Source organism: Malania oleifera, chromosome 1, assembly GCF_029873635.1.
Source record: "Malania oleifera isolate guangnan ecotype guangnan chromosome 1, ASM2987363v1, whole genome shotgun sequence".
NCBI lineage: Eukaryota > Viridiplantae > Streptophyta > Magnoliopsida > Santalales > Ximeniaceae > Malania > Malania oleifera.
The window spans coordinates 62,330,959-62,352,732 of NC_080417.1; the positions used below are offsets into that span (position 1 = coordinate 62,330,959).

General features: G+C 36.8%; 1 non-coding gene across 1 annotated transcript; it reads left to right on the top strand.

The window, feature by feature from the left end:
* Positions 1–21,367: 21,367 nt before the first annotated feature.
* LOC131147331 (small nucleolar RNA R71) lies at positions 21,368–21,473 on the top strand. Its single transcript, XR_009134720.1, has one exon. It is a non-coding gene; the product is annotated as a small nucleolar RNA R71 (small nucleolar RNA).
* Positions 21,474–21,774: the final 301 nt, after the last annotated feature.

A 21,774-nucleotide genomic window follows, 5' to 3' on the forward strand; every position in this document is an offset into this window, starting at 1 on the left:
AATGAAATAAGAGCAGAGTTAGTTTGAAAGGATTATTTGCTTGTTTGAAAAATTCTTTACACACCAAAAACGAAGCTCTAGGACACTTGCAATGAAATGCAAATATCCTAAGCTTTCTAGGTTTGATCCCACACAAGATTTATAATGAGCAAATCTGCGGGACAAACCTAAGCTATGCTCCCAAAAATTAAATATCAAGTAAACATAGCAAAGGGAGTATAAGCTCTAAGCAACAATCAAACAAACATGAATGAAACTCTCACAATCTTGGATTTTATCAAGAGGATGCAAGTTTGAGAGTATTAGGGGAAAAAGTGGATTTTCAAGAGAGAGAGAATTTTTACTAATCACTTGTCTAATAATGTCTAATCTTGCAAATGAAAGTATATTTATAGCCAAGTGAAAAATTATAACCGTTTGGGATATAATGGGTATTATTATAAAGGTCCCAAAGATTAAAATCCAATTAGCACACAATAACCCTATTTTACCACGGTTAATTTATTTTAACCGGCTGGAGTTTGAGTGGCTGAACCTCGGTTCGGTCGCCTAAGAAGACATAGCAATAAAAGTGTTCTAGGCTAATTCGGTCACTCGTGTCTTGGTTCGGCAGCCCGAATCAAAGTCAATAGCAAAGCTACCTGATTTCAGGTGCCCAGTTTTGGGTTTAGGTGCTCGAACTCAGGTGTTCAGTCGCCCGGGGCTGATTTGAACTGAAATAGTCGGTTGCCCTAGTTTGTGAGTGGTCTCTTTCGAGGCATTCAGGCGCCTGAAGAAGATGTGTACATTTATAGTTCGGTCGCTCGAGGGTTTGGTCAACTTTTTGACTTTCAAAATTCGGGCACTTGAGGAGTTTTGTACTCCACAGGTTCGGTCGCCCAACCCCTCTTAGTTTGCTTAGATATATTCAATTTTAGCACAATTATTCCACACTCATATTTTATGCAATATGTGTGTGATTGTTGGAGCCTAAGGTCTTGCTATGGTCAAGTTGAGCTTACACTATGTCTTATGTGCATGATGTGCAAGTGATAAGCATACATCCACATGCCTAAGTTACTATTACAGACCCTCATTATTACAGACCGATATGAATTACAATACAAATTACAAAACTTCACGGTCTTCTTGTTTCTTCAAGTGTCTTCCCTTGGGATATTAGTTTAAACCTGCACAAGCACTTGACAAACATCAAATATCAATATTTGTCATTATCAAAACTGGGTGCGACCTATAAGGTCAACATTCTCCACCTTTTTGATGATGACGAATATGCAAAAAATTGGGTATAACCTAAAGTGGCTCCCCCTAACCTAAAGGGGCTCCCCCCCAACAATATGCATAATTTATTACACCCTTACCCAATTATTTTTGCCTCTCCATTTCCCCCTTTTGGCAACAGCAAAAAGAGCTATAAGAGTGAAAATTCTAGGCAATGGGTAAATATTGCATTTATACATGAGAAATTTTGGAATGTTTTAAAAAAATTTCGGTAGAGTGCCTTTTGTAAATCGAACTTTCCAAAATAAATCCTATATAAGATGTAACCTGTTTGAGGTTATATTCCCTAACAGTTTATCCACAACTACTCAAACATTTCAGTATGGTCCAATCAGTCAAATAAAATTTCAATATAATTATGAAGTGGACAAAAAGAAGGTGGTATATCAAAAGTAAAAACATAATACTCATCAAGTCCAATATGATCATGCTATAGATATAAGATATGTGCGTACAGACAATAATTAATGTTTTCAAAGTGTAGGCAAGAATACACAGGAGCTCTCCCTAAATTTATGCATGCTATGAAACATCTAGGAAGCTTCCCTATTATGTATTAGACCCAACTCTCGTCTAATTTGTGTGAACCTATCTTCAGGAAGTGGTTTAGTAAATATATCCGCCTATTGTTCATTAGTGCATACAAATTCAAGAGCCACATCTCCTTTTTGTACATGATCACAAAGAAAGTGATGTCTAATCTCAATATGTTTAGTTCGTGAATGTGAGATAGGATTTTTAGAGATGTTGATTGCACTAGTATTATCACATTTAATCGGTATTGTTCATAATGCAATCCAAAATCCACAGTTGTTGCTTCATATAGAGAGTTTGAGCACAACAACTTCCAGCCGTAATATATTCTGCTTCGGCTGTGGATAAGGCGACTGAGTTTTGTTTCTTGGAGAACCAAGAAACAAGAGATTGTCCTAAGTAATGACAAGTGCCGCTAGTGCTTTTTTTATCAACCTTACAATCGACAAAGTCAGCATCAGTGTAACTAACAATCTCAAAGGTAGTATGCTTAGGGTACCACAAGCCTAATTCTATAGTCCCAACTAGATACCTAAGGATTCATTTGACAGCTTTTAAGTGAGATTCCTTAGGGGCAGCCTGAAATCTAGCACAGATATACACACTGAACATAATATCAGGCCTACTAGCAGTGAGATATAGGAGGCTTCCAATCATGCCACGATACAATTTTACGTCAACAGGGATTCCTTGCTCATCTTTATCAAGTTTGATGGAAGAGTTCATTGGTGTACCAAGAATTTTGCAATCTTCCATATTAAATTACTTTAGCAAGTCCCTGATATATTTAGATTGGCATATGAAAGTTCCATGATTAGCTTGCTTAATTTGTAGTCCTAAGAAGAAACTAAGTTCACCCATCATGCTCATTTCAAACTCACTTTGCATGCATTCGGCAAACTCATTACACAACTCATCATTGGTTGCTCCAAAATTGATATCGTCCACATAAATTTGAACAAGGATCATATCATCATTTTTTGATTTTATGAAGAGTGTAGTGTCAATCTTGCCACGGGAAAACCCATTTTCTAGTAGAAAACCACTAAGCCTCTCATACTAGGCTCTAGGAACTTGTTTCAATCCATACAAGACTTTAGACAACCGGTAAACATGATTGGGATATTTATGATTTTCAAAACCGGGTGCTTGTTCTACATATACCTCTTCAGTAATGAAACCGTTTAGAAAAGCGCTTTTAACATCCATTTGAAATAGTTTAAAGTTTTTAAAAGCGGCAAAGGCAAGTAGCATGCGAATGGCTTATAACCTAGCAATAGGAGCATATGTTTCATCAAAGTCAATCCCTTCCTATTGGTTATACCCTTGGGCAACTAGTCTAGTTTTATTCTTAGTTACTACCCCATTCTCATCTTTCTTATTTCTATATACCCATTTAGTTCCAATGATGGTGTGCTCATTAGGCTTAGGGACTAAGGTCCACACTTTGCTTCTTTCAAATTGGTTAAGTTCTTCTTGCATGGACATCACCCAAGACTCATCCTCTATGGATTCTTTAATATTTTTAGGTTCTTCTTGGGATAAGAAAGCGGAATGATTCACTAGATTTCTAAGGGAGGATCTTGTGGCTACACCATGGGATAGTTCACCTATGATTTGATCTATAGGGTGATTTATAATGAATTTCCAATCTCTAGGAAATTCCTGATTTCCATTTTCATTATCTTTAAGTGATTTTTGATTTGCTTCTTGATTTTCACTTGCATTGTTTTCAATAGACATTTTCTCTAAGAATTTTCTAATATCAATATCATCTTCATCATCTTTATTAGAAAATGGATTAGATTCATCAAACACAACATGAATAGATTCAATGACAGTTAAAGTTCTTTTATTGAAAACCCTATATGCTTTGCTATTTAATGCATATCCTAGGAAAATACCTTCATTAGAGTTGGAGTCAAACTTTCCTAGATGTTAATTATCTCTAAGCACAAAACATTTACAATCAAACACATGAAAATAGGAAATATTAGGCTTATGGTTGTTCCATAATTCATAAGGGGTTTTATTAATTGATGGTCTAATCAACACCCTATTCATAACATAGCACGCAGTATTAATGCTCTCGGCCCAAAAATATTTAGGTAAATTATGCTCATTCAACACAGTTCTACCCATTTCTTGCAGTGACCTATTCTTTTTTTCTACTACACCCTTTTGTTGAGGTGTCCTAGGTGCAGAGAAGTTATGTGATATGCCCTCTAAGTCACAATATTTTTATATGCTTTTATTTTTGAATTCCGTGCCTCTATCACTTCTTATGTGAGTGATTTTATATCCTTTTTCAATTTGAATTCTCCTACAAAGTTTGGTGAATTGTTCACATGATTCATTTTTATGTGCAAGAAACAACACCCATGTGAATCGAGAAAAGTCATCCATAATTACAAAGACATAAGATTTACCACCAAGACTTTGCACAGAATTAGGTCCAAATAAATCTAGGTGAAACATCTCTAAGGGTCTAGTAGTAGATATGAATTTCTTTTTCTTAAAATTAGATTTTGTTACCTAACCCATTTGACATGCATCACATATTTTATCCTTTACAAAAGACATCTTAGACAAGCCTTTAACTAATTCTTTTCTACCAAGTTTGGACAATAAATCCACGCTAACATGTCCTAAACGCCTATGCCATAACCAACTAACTTCATTTATAGTAGAAAAACATGTTACTTGTTATGAAGCTAAATTATCAAGAGAGGTAGTATAAACATTTTCATGTCTATCAGCAGTAAAAAACACTTTGTGATCTGTTTTATTTTCTGCTATGCATTTATCATTTTCAAACAATACTTTATATCCTATGTCACACAACTAACTTATGCTAAGTAGATTATGTTTCAGTCCATTAACCAACAAAATATTATCAATAGTAAGAGAGGAATCCTTACCAACCTTACCTATCCCGATGATACGTCCTTTAGCATTGTACCCAAATGTTACATAGCCTCAATCTCTGGGAACAATTGATGTGAATTTGCCCTTGTCACCGGTCATGTGTCGTGAGCACCCACTATCCAAGTACCATCTGTCCTTGGAGGAGGACGATCTTAGGCATACCTGCAAAATAAGCTAAATGGCTGATGCTGGTCCCCAAATTTTGTTGGGTCCACAGGGGATAGTAGCAGGATCTCCCTTAACTACCTATACCTTCCTAATTCTTACATGCTTATTCCTAAGTGGACAATCAAATTGAATGTGACCAATCTATTTACATTTAAAACATCTTAATCTACACTTAGGTTCTTTAGGAGGAATATGAGATTTTGACTTATGTGTAAAGTGTCCTAAGTAAAGATTAGGTCGTCTAACATTTTCAATACCATTAAAACCAAGACCCTCTTTATTTAAGGAGTTTCTTTGGGCACCAAGTAATTTTTCAAAATTTTCTTTGCCCTTAGTGAATTTAAAAATGATTTTGGAGCTATCCTCCAACTTCCTCTCAAGCTCAACAATGGTAGCATCATTTTCTTTTAAAATAGAGGCATGAGAGGTTTTTGCCATATTAAATAATTTTGACCAATTCTCACATTTCTTTTTCAAATCATTATTCTCTTTGGTCATTTTGCCTAACAATTTTGAAACACGAATATATTCAAACTGTAATTCTTTAAATGTAGGCATGCAGTCAGAATCACAATCATCAGATGAATAATAAGAAGATAATGAACTAGAAGACAATACCTCATCCTCGTGTGCCATCAAGCACAGATTAGCGACCTCTGTGTCACTATGATCTGAATCTGAGTCGCTGCTGCTAAACTAGTCCCATGAAGTCCCAGCCTTCATGGCTTTCTTGTTTTTCTTAGCCTCCTTTTTCAGCAATGGGAAGTCAGGTTTGATGTGCCCCACTTTGTTGCAGTTATAGCATGTAGGAGCATTTGATTTTTCTTTTCTTTTTCTGGACTTTTCCTTCTCATTAGTAGAGTCTCTATATTTTTTAAATGGCTTCCTGTTCTTCCTAAAAAATCTGCTAAACTTTTTGGTTAGCATGACCATTTCATCATCAGTGTCAGACTCGTTGCACTCACTAGATGTGTTATTAGATGCTTTCAATGCAATCACTTTCTTAGCCCTATTATGCTCATCAAGTCTTTCATTTATGGACATTTCATAAGTAATCAAGGAACCTATCAATTCATCTAAGGTCATGGCCTTAAGGTCTCTACCCTCAGCAATGGAAGTAGCTTTGGCTTCCCAAACAGAAGGTAAGCCTCTAAGGATCTTCCTAATCATCTCATATGTGGGATAGGTCTTTCCTAATGCTTGCAGTGAGTTTATGATGTGTGTGAATCTAGTGTACATGCTCTGAATGGACTCCCCTACATTCATCCTAAAGGCCTCATACTCACTAGTCAACATATCTATCCTACTGTCTTTCACATCTCTAGTACCCTCATATGTGACCTCTAACTTATCCCATATTTCTTTTGCAATAGAACATGCCATAATCCTGTTAAATTCATTTACATCAAGACTACAGTATAAAATATTCATGGCAGTGGCATTAAGACTAACAAATTTCATATCATCATCATCATATTCATCCTCAGTCTTAAGAACCCTAGCTGCACCTTCTGTTTTCATAGGGACATAGTTTCCCTTAGAGACAATCCTCCACACCTTCCAATTAGTATTTTGAAGGTAGATGCATTAACACCATTGAAAATAGGAGGTCGTGTGGAAGATGGTCCCTTAGGGAAAGGGGTCACAGAGCTATGAGCCATAAGTGATCTTTTTGCAAAATAATAGCTTGTCTATGCTACGTCGCTCTGATACCAATTGTTAGCTTTACCGTGATCCCAAGAGGGGGGGGGGGTGAATTGGTATTTTTAAAATTTAACCCGTAGGTATTCCTCCTAATAGTAGTATGTTCACAACCCTATGGTTAATCTAGTGCAAGTAATATAAATATATCATAAATCAAATGAAGCAATTTAATTAACAACACATGCACCAGAAAACAATAAAGTAAGAGTGACACACAGAAATGTTATCGAGGTTCGGCCAATTACCTACGTCCCCACCTTGGCTAACAAGCGCAAGGATTACCACTATAGTTGCTCACTTAAACGGGTGAAGCGAAACCTATACAAACCAGGTCAATTAGCATAAAGTTGACCTCAACCTTTTACAACAATCCTTACCGACCTGGATTACCGCCCCCTCAGGCTATGCCTGGAAACACTTAGATTTTACAATTAAAATGAAATAATGCTTTCATGTAAAGCAGATTTGTACCCAGATAATAAGCTCTATCAAATGCGTATAAATAGCATGGATATAGTGTAAGCTCAGTGATGCAAGATGTATTCTACCAACACTCAACACAGTATAGTCAATATGAAACTCAAAAGTGCTTGACGCAATACAATCAGTATGATACTCAAGAATAATCAACACAAGCAATGACTTGGAATCTAAACAAAATATCTCAATCAACACAAAATATTCCAAGTATACTAGATAGATAATCAAACTAGTTTCAAAATGATTTTATTCAATGAAATAAGAGTAGAGCTAGTTTGAAAGGATTATTTGCTTGTTTGAAAAATTCTTTGCACACCAAAAACGAAGCTCTAGGACACTTGCAATGAAATGCAAATATCCTAAGCTTTCTAGGTTTGATCCCACACAAGATTTATAATAAGCAAATCTACGGGACAAACCTAAGCTATGCTCCCAAAAATTAAATATCAAGTAAACACAACAAATGGATTATTAGCTCTAAGCAATAATCAAACAAACACGAATGAAACTCTCACAATCTCGGATTTTATCAAGAGGATGCAAGTTTGAGAGTATTAGGGGAAAAAGTAGATTTTCAAGAGAGAGAGAATTTTTACTAATCACTTGTCTAATAATGTCTAATCTTGCAAATGAAAGTATATTTATAGTCAGGTGAAAAATTATAACCGTTTGGGATATATTGGGTATTATTATAAAGGTCCCAAAAGATTAAAATCCAATTAGCACATACTAACCCTGTTTTAACGCGGTTAATTTATTTTAATGGCTGGAGTTCCGATGGCTAAACCTCGGTTCGGTCACCCAAGAAGACACAACAATAAAAGTGTTCTAGGCTGATTCGGTCACTCGTGTCTTGGTTCGGCAGCCCGAATCAAAGTTAGTAGCAAAGCTACGTGATTTTGGGTGCCCAGTCCTGGGTTCGTGTGCTTGAACTCAGGTGTTTGGTCGCCTGGGGCTGATTTGAACTGAAATATTCGGTCGCCCTAGTTGGTGAGTGGTCCCTTTCGAAGCATTCGGGTGCTTAAAGAAGATGTGTACATTTATAGTTCGGTTGCCTGAGGGTTTGGTCAACTTTTTGACTTTCAAAATTCAGGCGCCCGAGGAGTTTTGTACTCCACAGGTTCGATCGCCCGACCCCTCTTAGTTTTCTTTGATATATTCAATTTTAGCACAATTATTTCACACTTATATTTTATGCAATGTGTGTGTGATTGTTGGAGCCTAGGGTCTTGCTATAGTCAAGTTGAGCTTACACTATATCTTATGTGCATGATGTGCAAGTGATAAGCATACATTTACATGCCTAAGTTACTATTACAGACCCTCATTATTACAGACCGATATGAATTACAATACAAATTACAAAACTTCACGGTCTTCTTGTTTCTTCAATTGTCCTCCCTTGGGATATTAGTTTAATCCTACACAAGCACTTGACAAACATCAAATATCAATATTTGTCATTATCAAAACCGGATGGGACCTATAAGATCAACAAAAGGCGTTAAAGCCTAGCCGACCAGCCATACCTTTTAGGCCTAAAATCCAAAGCCCAACCGACTGGCCATTTAGCTTTATAAACGCCCAGTCGATTGACATTGTTCACTCGACCGACCAGACCATTAGGCCAGCTGACCGAACCTACGAAGGTTTAGGAAATCGCTTGAGGTCAATCGATCGGCCCTTTCTTCAGCCAACTGAACCTCACAAAAATTTGAATTTTGGATTAGGTCAGCCGATCGGTGAAGCCCCCAGTTAACCAAACCTCTCGGGTTTGACTATTTTCCAATGCTAAAACATATTTAATTTTTTTATTAAATAATTTTAAAATACCTTCCGTGTCCCTAACCGTCATTTTTCTTGGAAAGTCTATATATACCCTTCTCATAAGCAAAATTAGCACTTTTGATTAGCCTAAAAATTCTCTCAAATTTCTTGTGCTTTAATTTCATTCTCTCTTTGTTTTTCTTTTGAAAAATCACTTCTAAGAGAGATTTAATATTTTCTTTTACTTCTTTCACTTCTTTCATTTGCACATTGATTGCATTTAAGGGTTGATTAAAAGAAAAATTCAGCATTTAATTCTTTTATATCAAAAGTAGTTACTCTCACTTAAGCATTTAATTTTGGAAAATCATCTTGAGAGTAATCCTTGAGTTTCTCCCATATTATTTTCTTGATAAATATTTTTGGTGAAACTTTTAATTGCTTGTGGATCTTTTGCATATTCATTGCAAGATTCAAAAACTCATTTGTGTTTCATTGCAGAAATCTTTTTGAGTAAATATCCTATCTTTCTTGAACAATATTTTTGAATATTATTTTTAGAAGAAAGCACTTGGGAAAATCATGTACTTTCATATTTCATATTTCATCAAAGATCATATACTATTATTTGGGCAAAAACCACTTGAAAGCAAAACCCTAGGTTCTCCTACATTTTTATTGAAAAATATTTTTGGAGAAATATTTATTAAGGTTAAATCTTTGAAGCATTCATCATATACATTTTATTTAAAAATTTCAAAATTATATTGAGAAAAACACATACTTTTCTGAGCTTATTTCATGACATCTGAGAGTGCAATTCAGAGCTTCAATTTGTACATATCTGTTTATTTGAGAAGCACTTTATTTATATGAAAATTTATTTCATATCCTTGTATTCCAGGGGTGGCCTGAAGAGGAAGTGCACCATCTTGTATGGTGTACCGGTTTGGCTTAAGCCCGGTTAGGTGAACTGAGGAGACTCCGTTTCGTAAGGAGAATTGGTTTGGATTTTCTTGGTAAGTGAGCTAGGGTTACTCCACCCCATAAGAATAGGTTTGACTCCGTGCGGTAAGTGAGCAGAGGAGACTCCAGTACGGAGAACCGGTTTGGCTCAGCTTGGTGATTGAGCTGGGGAGACTCTGCCCTATAAGGAAAACTGGTTTGGTTTTGCCCATAAGTGAGCTAAGGAGACTCCACCTCATAAGGAGTATAGTAAATGACATCGCTCCACTTGGTTAAGTGAGCACTTAGTGGAATCCTTGGGTTGTTGGCTCAAGGCGGGGACATAGGTAGTATTAGCCGAACCTCGATATAAATATTGTGTCTACTATTCTTTCCCTATGCTATTTAATTTCCACACTCGTATGTTTATATTAAATTTGTTGTGATTGTTATATTTATTTCAAATATCTGTATACATTTATTTTTATGGTATTGGTGTGTGCATAGAAAGACCCTAAGTTGTGTAATATTGACTGTGGCTTAAAGTTGAACACACTTAACCTAGGAATAAAATTTTTAAATATCTAATTCACCCCCCTTTTGGGAATACACCATTCATCTCAATCATTCTCATAATCGAATTAAGGGCATCTTCTAAGTGATTGATGTTTTTCATCAAGTTAAATCAAAATATTCCCTTTGTGCTTAAAATGTAATAATCGTCTAATTTTGATATGTGCATAAGCTATCTCCTCCACAAGAAATCTTTACCAAACATCAATCATATCAGGTAAATATTCATCCATTCATTGGCTTATATCCTTGCTCTAAATTGTGATAATATCTAAAGGGTACCCTCCAATAGTAGAAAATCTGAAATAACCAAAGAGCCTCATTTAAGAAAGATTCATGTACTCCTAAATGCTCTTTGCCTAAAAGTTTGGACACATTCTTTAGCTTGCTTATCATGAACAATGTCCTGCTTCTCCTAAGTACTCTTCAGAACTCAATAGTGATTTAATTTTAAGAGTATCTATGTGCAACCCTTTCATAAGCTCTCAAATAAAAATTCAAATCATTTAGAGCATCATTTCCTTAGAATGGTGTTGAATGGCTAAGAAGATTGCTATAGGTTTCAATCTATTTAAAGGTATAATTTTCAAAGAAACCTATGCTCAACGAATTGAAAGTCATTCAAACTTGAGCCTCTCATGCTTTAAGATTTATAAGAAAAGAGGCATAATAGGCTTAGTTCTCTGAAGGAATATTGCGTGTGAATTTTTGCTCCTTTTAGCTTAAGAATTCAAAGGCAAGTTTAAATCATTGAAAATTTTAGGGCACTTGGCTAAGAACTTGAAGAATGAAAAGAAAATAAAGGCATAAGATGGAAATGAGTAGAACACATATATGAGGGGGAGCATTTCTCTTGGTAATTTCATGGCCATATAAATTAAAATCCCTCAAAAAATATTTTATGTCCATATGCATTTATGAGAACAACATTGCAGCTTGCTATCCATAATATGATAAATGGTTAAATTTCTTTGATTGATGGAAATATTTTTTGCATGAATTACCTTGGGTTATTCTGAACTGTTATTGAATATACCGGATTGCATGGTTGCACTGGAACACAATCTACATAACTGATGCAGAATCTTGAGTATTGCATGCTGGTAGTAAATTTAGGTTGTTGCATATTTTGATTGGAACTCCATCTGTATGGGTGATGCAGACTTTGTAAATTGCATGCTATAGAAACAAGCAGGCCCCTTGTGCATGCAATATGAGGATATCTCTGTGCTAAATGTTTATAATATACTGCATGCTGAAATTCCTATGAAGGATTATTGAATGATAATGTTTTAATAGGCAAACTTCATCCTTAGCTGAAAATGCCTTTTCATGTGCATTCAAGGGAGCTGAGCTCCACCCTTAGGAAGAAGCATAAATTTTAAATATCTTGAGGAATCATATGCATCATGTTTCGATTTTTGAATGTTGAGGCTCTTCTGATAACCCTGAACATCATATTCAACTTTTATAGCTCTATGAATAGATATGGATTGTTTTCAGGTTTGTGAGCATTATATCATGCCTTAATATCTATTTTTTGATGCATTTGTGTTCCATAGGGAGACTATATTGGTTGCATGTTTGAAATGAATTAATCAATATCTAGTATAGTTGTTTTAAAAGATTTAAATTAGTTGCTTATACTGTTTGACACTTAATGATTTCTCACAATTGGTATTAGTATAAGTAATTTATTGCATCTAAGCCAGTACTCAAATTGAAAGGGGAAGCTCTTGAAATTAAATTTTATCTTTTTGTGCTCACCTATCTTTAGGCTTAGATTTGTTTGAAAATCTTACTGTGGCATGCATGTTCAAAGCATAATTTTTTTTTACTCACAATAATTCTTGTCACCATATGATCTAGGATTAAATTTTCTATCTTTAGGATCTATATGGTTGAATTTTTTGGTTAAAAATATGAAATGTTCTGTGCTTAATCGCTTCCAAAAAAAAAAAAACATAGCTTGCTTGAATTTTCATGTTAAAGTTTCTTTTTCATCAAGCATCGTCCCTAGTACTTTTTAATAATGTCAAAGGGGGAAATATCGTTTACAAAATAAAATATTATATTGCAAGAAGTATTTTTTTTAACTAAAATACATCTCATCTCTTGCTTAATCATTCATGGCATGTGAAATTTGGAATTTAAATTTTCTATCATAAAGTTTGAAAAAGTTAAGGACTTTATTGTTTACATTTTTTTTTTTTTGGGAAAGAGGGCATTGCATGGTTAAAATACATGCTAACTAGTTAGACTGAATTTTTGCTCAAATCTATACTTAGCTATCATAAGCCGTATGCTTTGAACTCCAATCTTTTACGGGTCTTATGTAATATTTGAATTGAAATGGTTTGTGGATATTTCTGGTCTAACCATGTTAAACATGTAATTTCAATCTCAAATGGTCAGTCTTACTATTGTTGGTGTGCAAATTTCCAAAGTTTTTTTTCAGAAACAAAAATAAGACTTCTTGCCATGCCAAGTTTTTATATCATAAAAGAGGAATAATTTTCTTTTAAGATAAGAGTCTCTTTTAATGCTCAAATTGTTTTATACTTAAGCTTAACCCTTTTGGTGATGCCAAGGGAGAAATTTCTGAGCAAAATGTTAAAATTTTTAATACATGAGTGTTTAAGCTATGATGCTATATGTATATGCTTCATTGCTAAAACTAAATGCATATTATATTTAAAATGTTTCTTTCATAGATATGCTTAAGTTACATTACTTATTTTTTAAATTATGCATATTGTAAGGGGGAACCTTTTCAACCTAAACCCATTTTGCTTGTGTGTGTTTGTCATAATAAAAAAAGGGGAGATTGTTGACTTTTTTTTTTTTGAGTCTGATCCCTATTTTGATAATGGCAAATCACAAGTATCTAATGTATGTGTTTAGTGCTTAAGCAGGTTTATACTTTAGCACACACACAAGGTAAAGGAAAATGGAAGCCATGAAGGACATAAAGCACACTCATTTTGGCGTATTCCATGGATGTTTGAAGAGCAAAGAAGAGAAGACGTGTTTTATTTGAACTGTGTTGCATTTTTCCTTTGTATTGTAAATGCATGCTTTACATGATATTTTTCTAAGCTTAATGAACCATAGAAAGACCTTAGGGGACCAACATTTTCATGAAAAACCTTTTTCCTAAATTGCTAAACTAATACAAAGGTTTTAAAAATGTTTTTGAAAACAAATCAGGGCCAAAAACTCAATTTTGTCAAGGCCCAGTTGACCGGACTTAACACTTGGCTAGATTTTTCACTTCTGTAAAGGCCCCAGTCAATCGACCCCTTGCAAGCATAATTATGCCCAATCGACCGGCCAGTCTTGTAAAATCCCAGTTGACCGACCCATAATGCTTATCAAAGCTTAGTCGACCGGCCAGTTCACTTGGCTATGTTTTGTAAAGCCCAGAGGACCGGCCTTTTTATGAATTGAAAGCCCAGTTGACTAGCCTGATGATTCGGCAGACTGGATCTTAAGCCCCTGTCGACCGAACTTTGGTGATTTGAAAAATCGCCTTAGCCCAATCTATTGGAGGAAGTGCCAGTCGATTGGACCTCTCGGGTTCAGGAATTTTTGAGCTTTCAACGGTCAGAAATTTGAGAATAAAATATTATTTTACCCCATAACGGTCAGAAAATGGTCATATTTTCTCATCATTATTTCAAAAATCAAATACTCTCTCCTACTCCCTTATTTTATAAATTCTCTTTGAAAGAGATTATTTTGTTTCTTCTACACTCGTACTTTTGAAGATCATATTTGGAGAACATTCTATAGCTCTTGGAGCTTTTATTTTTACATCTACTCTCTTCTACTTTGCAAAATATTTTGAAGAGAAATTTCATATTTCTCCTACACTTTCATTGTGAAAATATCTTTGGAGAAATCTTTTTAAAAGAGTTCTTGAAAAGTGTTAATCATATATCAACTTATATATATTGCTTGGAAGACTTTATATTATATATCAAATTTCTCCTCTCTCTTTCATTTTAAAAATCATCTTTTTGGAGAAATTTTGTGAGTTATTCAAGAAGGCTTTGAGCATATATTTATTGATATATACCATGCTTGAAAAGCTTCTTGCATTGATTTTTGCACAACCCTAGGTTCTCCTACATTCATATTGAAAATATTTTTTTTTAGAAATATTTTTGGGGTTGAATATTTGAAGGATTTATCATATATATCATATTCAAATATTGCAAATATTTCATTGAGAAAATTTTCCAAACTCTATTGAGCTTTACTTCATATCATTTAAGAGTGCATATTGGACTTTATGTTGTACATCTCTGCTTATCATAGAAGCACTTTGTTTGTACACAAAATTATTTTCATCATCTTTTTATCCCTGCGGTTTGGGTAGTGAACCAAGTGTGGGGTATTGCCTGAGGATGAGGGCTCTATCCTTTAAAGAGTGTGTCAGGCATGTGGTATCGCCTGAAAATAGGGACTCCACCCTATAAAGAGATTTGTAAACGACTTTGCTCGACCTGGTTAAGTGAGCAGGGTAGTGGAATCCTCAAGCGGGTTGGCTTGAGGCGAGGACATAGGCAGGTACAGCCGAATCTCGTAAAAATATTGTGTTTGCGCTCTCTCTTCCTTTCTCTCTTTATTTTCAATACTTGTATGCTTGTATTTAAATTTTCGTGATTGTTGTATCTATTTTAAATATTTGCATACATTGATATTTGTGGGATTTAATATTGCTTAAAAATACCTTTGGTTGTGTAATACTGATTATATTCTAAAATAAGGTAATAATTGATGTACATTATTTTAAATACCTAATACAACCCCCTCTTGGGAATACACCATTCGTCTCAGTCATCTTCATGCTACCAATAGGAAACTAAGCTCAAAGAGGGTGTTCATGAATTATGTTCATCTCTTGGGGTGGCTTAATACTCATGTCTTGAGTAGGCAACAAGACCTAGGTTTATTTCTCCCCATTAGACATCATCTCTAGGATAGCAAATGCAAATATAGAGATTAGCATTCAAAGAATATCTAGAGAAGAAAAGTTGAGTTCCGTGAACTTAGAGTTCAAGTAAATGTCTCACAAAAAAATAAAAATAAAAAATGAAAGGTTCAACAAAACCTTATAAAGTGTAATAGTTGCCACAGTTGTTCTCTCAGTGCTTACAAGGAACCCTAAGTGATATAAATCATGTGAAAGTGCTTCCCAGCCTTATAAAATGCCATGTGAATATAAGAACTTATACAATAGTATTAAAACGAATGAAATCCTAGTCAACCCTCAATGAATGGGAAAACAAATAAACTGGCCATATTGCATGAAACTATGCACAAGCAACTCACTACATTGTTAGTGAGCATAATAAAGTCATCTATAGGATACAACCTAAGCATGTAACATATAGGCTATATAGAACTATGTAAGGGGCATTAAGAGTATTAACATGGCATGAAACATACAATGTTTATTGAAATTTTAAAAATTTTGTCATTTTTGTGCCCAATATGTGCTGTGTAGTGCTTTCCTAGCCCCACTACCCCCAACTTAAAACTTCAGTGTCCCTACTGAAGTATGGATAGAAAGCACCTAGAAAGCATGAGAAGGAAGCGTGACATGGTGACTAGAAATCAAACAAGTGTATCTGCATAAGTAAGCATCTAGCATAAAACCTAGAAAATAAAGAAAAGTAGTGATACACTGTGCACAAAAGACAGTTAGCAACTCAAAGCATAGATTAGACCATATTTAAACTAGTGTGGGGGCTAACCCCCAACTAAGCATGTAGAAATGGTTGGTGACCAAGTCACACCAAAAGGGCTAGATGGTTGCGTGTTGATCGAACGTGTATGGAAATTAACAGCCCCTGAAAACACATAGTAGTGACCAGGTCACACCTGGTGGGTGTCCTAGTTGCATGATGGTCGACAGAATCAGCAAAAACTAACACTCTATCCTAACTATAGACCCTGTGAAATTGACCTAAAATAATGATTCTAAACTTTAACACAACCTACAATGGACAACCTAAAGAAACAAAGATCAAGGAAAACACTCAGGTTCCCTCCTAGAAGTGCTAAGTTTACCGTATTCAGCTAGACACAATGAATGCTCAAGGTGGATACACCAGGTCACATAGAAAAACCTACTCGACAAGTCCCTCACCGACTCCTTCTACACATGGCTTTAGGCGTTGACCTTGAAAAGGGTATTAGTCATTGGATTCTTAATTTAGAATCCACCATGGGGAAACACACGATTCACAACATAGGAACCATGCCATCTGGATTGGAACTTATCTTGAAATAATTTCAACCTCGAATTAAAAAGCCATACCTTTTGGTGAGGTTCGAAAGATTTCAAAACAATGTGCTTATCATGAAAGGCTTTCGTCTTATCTTTATAGATCTTGGCATTCTATGCGAGGTATTCTAGATTTCCTCTAACTCATTGAGTTGGAAGCGTCAATGAGCACTGGAAGCAACCATGTCGAAATTGAATTTCTTAATTGCCCAATAAGCTCGATGCTCTAACTCAACCGGGAGGTAACAGGCCTTACCATAGACTAATCGATATGGGGACATACCAATAGGGGTCTTGTAGGCTATCCTATATGCCCACAGAGCATCATCTAAATGGGACGAGCAATCTTTTCTATTCGGCCTCACAGTTTTCTCAAGGATGTTTCTAATCTCACGATTTGAAACCTCAACCTGCCTACTAGTCCTCAGATGGTACGGTGTGGTGACTTTGTGAGCGATGGAGTATTTTCAAAGGAGGGCTGCAAAATGACGATTGAGGAAATGAGTTTCCTCATCACTAATGATGGATCGAGGATAACAGAAATGACTAAAAATACCCTTAAGAAATTGAACAACCACTCGATGGTCATTGGTCTTAGTCACAGCCGCCTCTACCCATTTTGAAATATAATCGACTACGATAAGTATGTACATATATCCATGGGAAGGAGGGAATGGACCATAAAGTCAATACCCCACACATAAAATAGCTCAACCACTAGAATGGGGCTCAAAGGCATCATGTTATGCCGGGAGATGTTCTTGATTTGCTGACACCGCAAGCATGCTCTGCAAAAATCCTGAGCATCTCAAAAAAGAGTAGGCCAAAAGTATCCACTTTGAAGCACCTTGGACATTATTTTATTCCCACTAAAGTGACCACCATACTCTAGGGTATGACAAAACTCCAATATGCTATGATACTCATTCTCAGGGACACTTCACCGAATGATTGAATCTAGGTCGATTTTGAAAAGGTCTGGGTGTTCCCATATGTAATGGTGCACTTGGGAGAAGAACTTGTCTTTCTCCCGCCGGGTCCAATCATAAGGAATGAATCCCATGGCTAAGTAGTTAGCAATCATAGCAAACTTGGGAGTTGGGAAGACACGACAAAAAGTTGCTCATCGGGAAAGGAATCATGAATTGGATAGGAGTTGGTAGACCCCTCAACTAGAATGCGGGACAAATGATCAACTATGTGATTTTCCGTCCCTTTCCTATCCTAAATCTCATAATCAAACTCCTGTAAAAGAAAAATCCACCTAATTAACCTAGGTTTGGTCTCTTTCTTTGTAAGAAGGTATCACAAAACAACGTGATCAAAGTACATAATGACTTTGGACCTTAGGAGATAGGAGCGGAACTTATCAAGTGTGAAAACTAGTGCTAGAAGCTCTTTATCAGTGGCGGTATAATTCAATTGAGCTCCTTGAAGAGTCTTACTAGTGTGGTAAATCACATAAGGCAATTTGTCAACCCGATGTGCTAATGCAAGCCCTATGGTGTAATCCAATGCATCGTATATCATTTCAAAAGGGAGGGACCAATCGGGTGGCTGCATGATTGAGGCGGAAGATAGCAGCGTCCTAAGAGTTTCAAATGTAGCGAGACAATTTTTTTCAAACTCAAAGGGTGCATCTTTTACTAACAACTAGGTCAAGGGCCCAGAAATTTTGCTAAAGTCCTTGATGAATCGTTGGTAAAACCCGATGTGCTTGAGGAATGACCTCACTTGTTTAACAAAAGTTGGGGAAGGAAGTTTGGAAATCAACTCCACCTTAGCCATATCTACTTCGATCCCCTTAGCAGAAACAATGTGCCCTAATACTATGCCATCTTTAACCATAAAATGGCTCTTCTCCCAGCTCAGCACTAGATTCGTCTCGAGAAATCTCTCAAGGACTTTAGACAAGTTCTCTAGGCATGAATCAAAGGAGAGTTCGAACATAGAGAAATCATCCATGAACACCTTGAGGAATTTTTCCACCATGTTAGAGAAGATGGCTAGCATGCACCACTGAAAGGTCACGGGTGCATTGCATAGCTCGAATGACATCCTCCTTTAAGCGAATGTCTTGAATGGGAAGGTGAAGGTAGTCTTCTCCTGATCATCTGGGTAACTGCAACCTGATTATACCCAGAATACCCATCCAAAAAGTAGTAGAAATTCTGTCCTGCTAGCCTTTCTAATATTTGATCTATGAATGGTAATGGGAAATAGTCCTTATAGGAGAGGTTATTAAGTCTATGGTAATCAATGCACACTCGCCACCCACTAGTCACATGAGTGGGGATACCTTCACCCTTATCATTTTCAACAATTGTGATTCTCGATTTCTTGGGAACCACTTGTGTGGGGCACACAAAATCACGATTAGAAATAGGAATTATTATCTTAGCATCTAGGAGTTTGACCACTTCCTTCAATACCACCTCCGTCATATTAGGGTTTGACCTCCTATGTATCTTACAAATAGGCTTAGAATTTGGCTCGAGGTGAATCCGATGCATACAGATAGATTGATTTATACCCCTAAGGTCCACTATCAACCACCCTATGGCTCTCATATGTTTTCTTAGGACATGAATGAGCCTAGTCTCTTGCGAACTATTCAAGCTAGGTGATATGATAATGGGTAAAGTCTCCTGGGGCCCTAAAAAGACATACTTAAGAGAAGCTGGCAGGGGCTTCAACTCAAGTTATGCTAGGGCCTCGATGGAGGGATGTGCTGGAACACTCGAGAGAGTAGGAAGATTTTCAAACTTAGCTTTCTAGGGCCTTTCTTCTAGGTTAGAGGCTGATTCAAAAATAGTAGAGACATGCGCACATGGGTCCTTTAAACCTAGAATAGAAGGGCGATCAAATGGAGGCCTACCCTCAAGGGAATTTCTCAAAAGATTCGAAAGGGTATCCTTCTCAACACCCTTATTGATCATGTCTACATCCTCGAATGAAATGTCATAGGATGGGTGTTGGGAGGTGCAAAAAACATTCGGCCAGAGCTGCACGTTGCCAAAGGATATATCCATAACGCTAGTCCTATACTGGGTAGGTAGGTTCCATATCTAAGACAATGAAATCAATGGGGTAAAAGAACCTATCGACCTTTACTAATATCATTGATGACACCCTGTGCCCTTTTTACAAATCACTTGGAAAAACTCAAGGTGACCAAGGTGGGGTTTAGTTTTTCTAAACCGAATTATTTGTAGACCGAGTAGGGAAGCATGTTCACACTTGCACCCAAATCTAAAAGGGCCCTATCAATGGTGTAATCGCCAATTACACATGAGATGGTGGGAGCGTCGGGGTCCTTAAGTTTGGGGGGGGGGGGTGGGGATAGAACCTAAAAGAATTGAGTTCACATTCTCGGTCAATCTAACTCTTTTGCTGAAGTGCACCTTAGATTTGCACTTTTGGGTGCACAATTCCTTAATAAAATTAGCATAAGTAGGCACTTACTTGATGACATCTAAGAGAGGAAGATTGATCTTTACTTTCCTAAAGGTGTCCATCATGGACTCTTCAATTTCTTCCTTCTTAGGCTTAGAATATGCCTAAAGGGCTGCAAGATATGGAGCTAGAGGGACATAATGGGGCAATGTTCCTTCAGCAGAGGGAGTGGGAATCTCGGGATTGCTTACAGAATTAGAGTAGGAGGGGATGCAAGATTCAACACTAGGCTCTACCTTTATCTTATCCTTACCCTTACCCTCGCTTAACTTCTCTCCAACCCCATTGTTTACCTCCATACCACTCCGAAGAATGGTCAAAGCTTGGGCCTGCTCATGATACGACGAAGGACTAGCAGCTAGCTCACATTCTACCCCGTACTGACCCTTAGGGTTCACTAAAGGCCGATTTGGCAACTTACCCTCATCTCTCCTACTCAAAGAGGTAGCTAGTTGGCCCATGGTGGCTTATAGCTTAGCAATAGATTGGGAGTGGGAGTGGAGTAATTGATGATTCACTTGGCTATCAGCCTCAATGCCCTCAAGGGCTTTCAACACCATCTCCTGAAAAGATCTATCATATTGGGATTGAGGAGGAGATGGTGGTTGAAACGCTGATTGTATACGGGAAAACATAGAAGGATTTTGAGAGTTTTGGAACGGCCAAGGAGGTGGAGCAGAGGGTGGTTGTTGAGGTCTTTAAGCTACAAACCTAGAGCTTGTGGCCTCCAAGAGAAGTTAGGATATTTATTCCACCCAGGATTGAACTTGCTAGAGTAGGGATCACTGGTCGACATATCATACCAATTATGGGTGGCCTTAACTTCTTCCTGTACCAACTCAGGTGTGGGAGATGCATGGGGGGGGGGGGTAGTTATAACAAGTATGCACAGGATCAGAGCAGATGACACACACCTATGCACACGCCATAGGTTGAGGTTGTTGTCCTAGGGACAAGAACTTATCTAATTTCTTTATAATAGTGTGCAGTGGGGGTGCGAGGTCATGGCCCGTGGCTAACTCATAGAACTCCTTATGATAGGGAGAGAAAAGTTAGGATGGTCTACGAGCAATAATAGTATGCTGCTAAGAATTCTTGGCGAGGGTCTTAAAGAAAGTGTAGGCTTCATTCTCGTGCTTCATGAGGAAAGTACCCCCACAAGATGCATCGACCATGACTCTATAATGCTAAGCTAATCCTTCATAAAAGATTTGAACTAATTGGCACCAAGGGATTTGATGGTGAGGGCATTTATGGAGGAGGTCCCTAAAGCGTTCCCAAGTCTAAAAAAATTGTTCCCCATCTATCTGTGAGAAACTAATGATTGCCTTCCTTAGCTGGTTAGTCCACCTAATGGGGAAGAACTTTTTCAAGAACTTGTGTTGCATGTTGGCCCAGTTGGTCACCGAATTCGGTTCTAACGAGTTTAGCCAATATTTTTCTTTATCCTTCAAAGAGGACGGGTAGAGCCTTAAATGAAGGGCATCATCACCAAAGTGAGGGATACAAATGGTTGAATATATTTTAAGAAAATCATCAAGATTCTTGTATGGATTTTCAGTCGAATTCCAAAAGAAGTTAAGAAGCATTGAGATGATAGAAGTCTCAATTTCAAATTGTGTGGCCTCGACCTCTGGAAA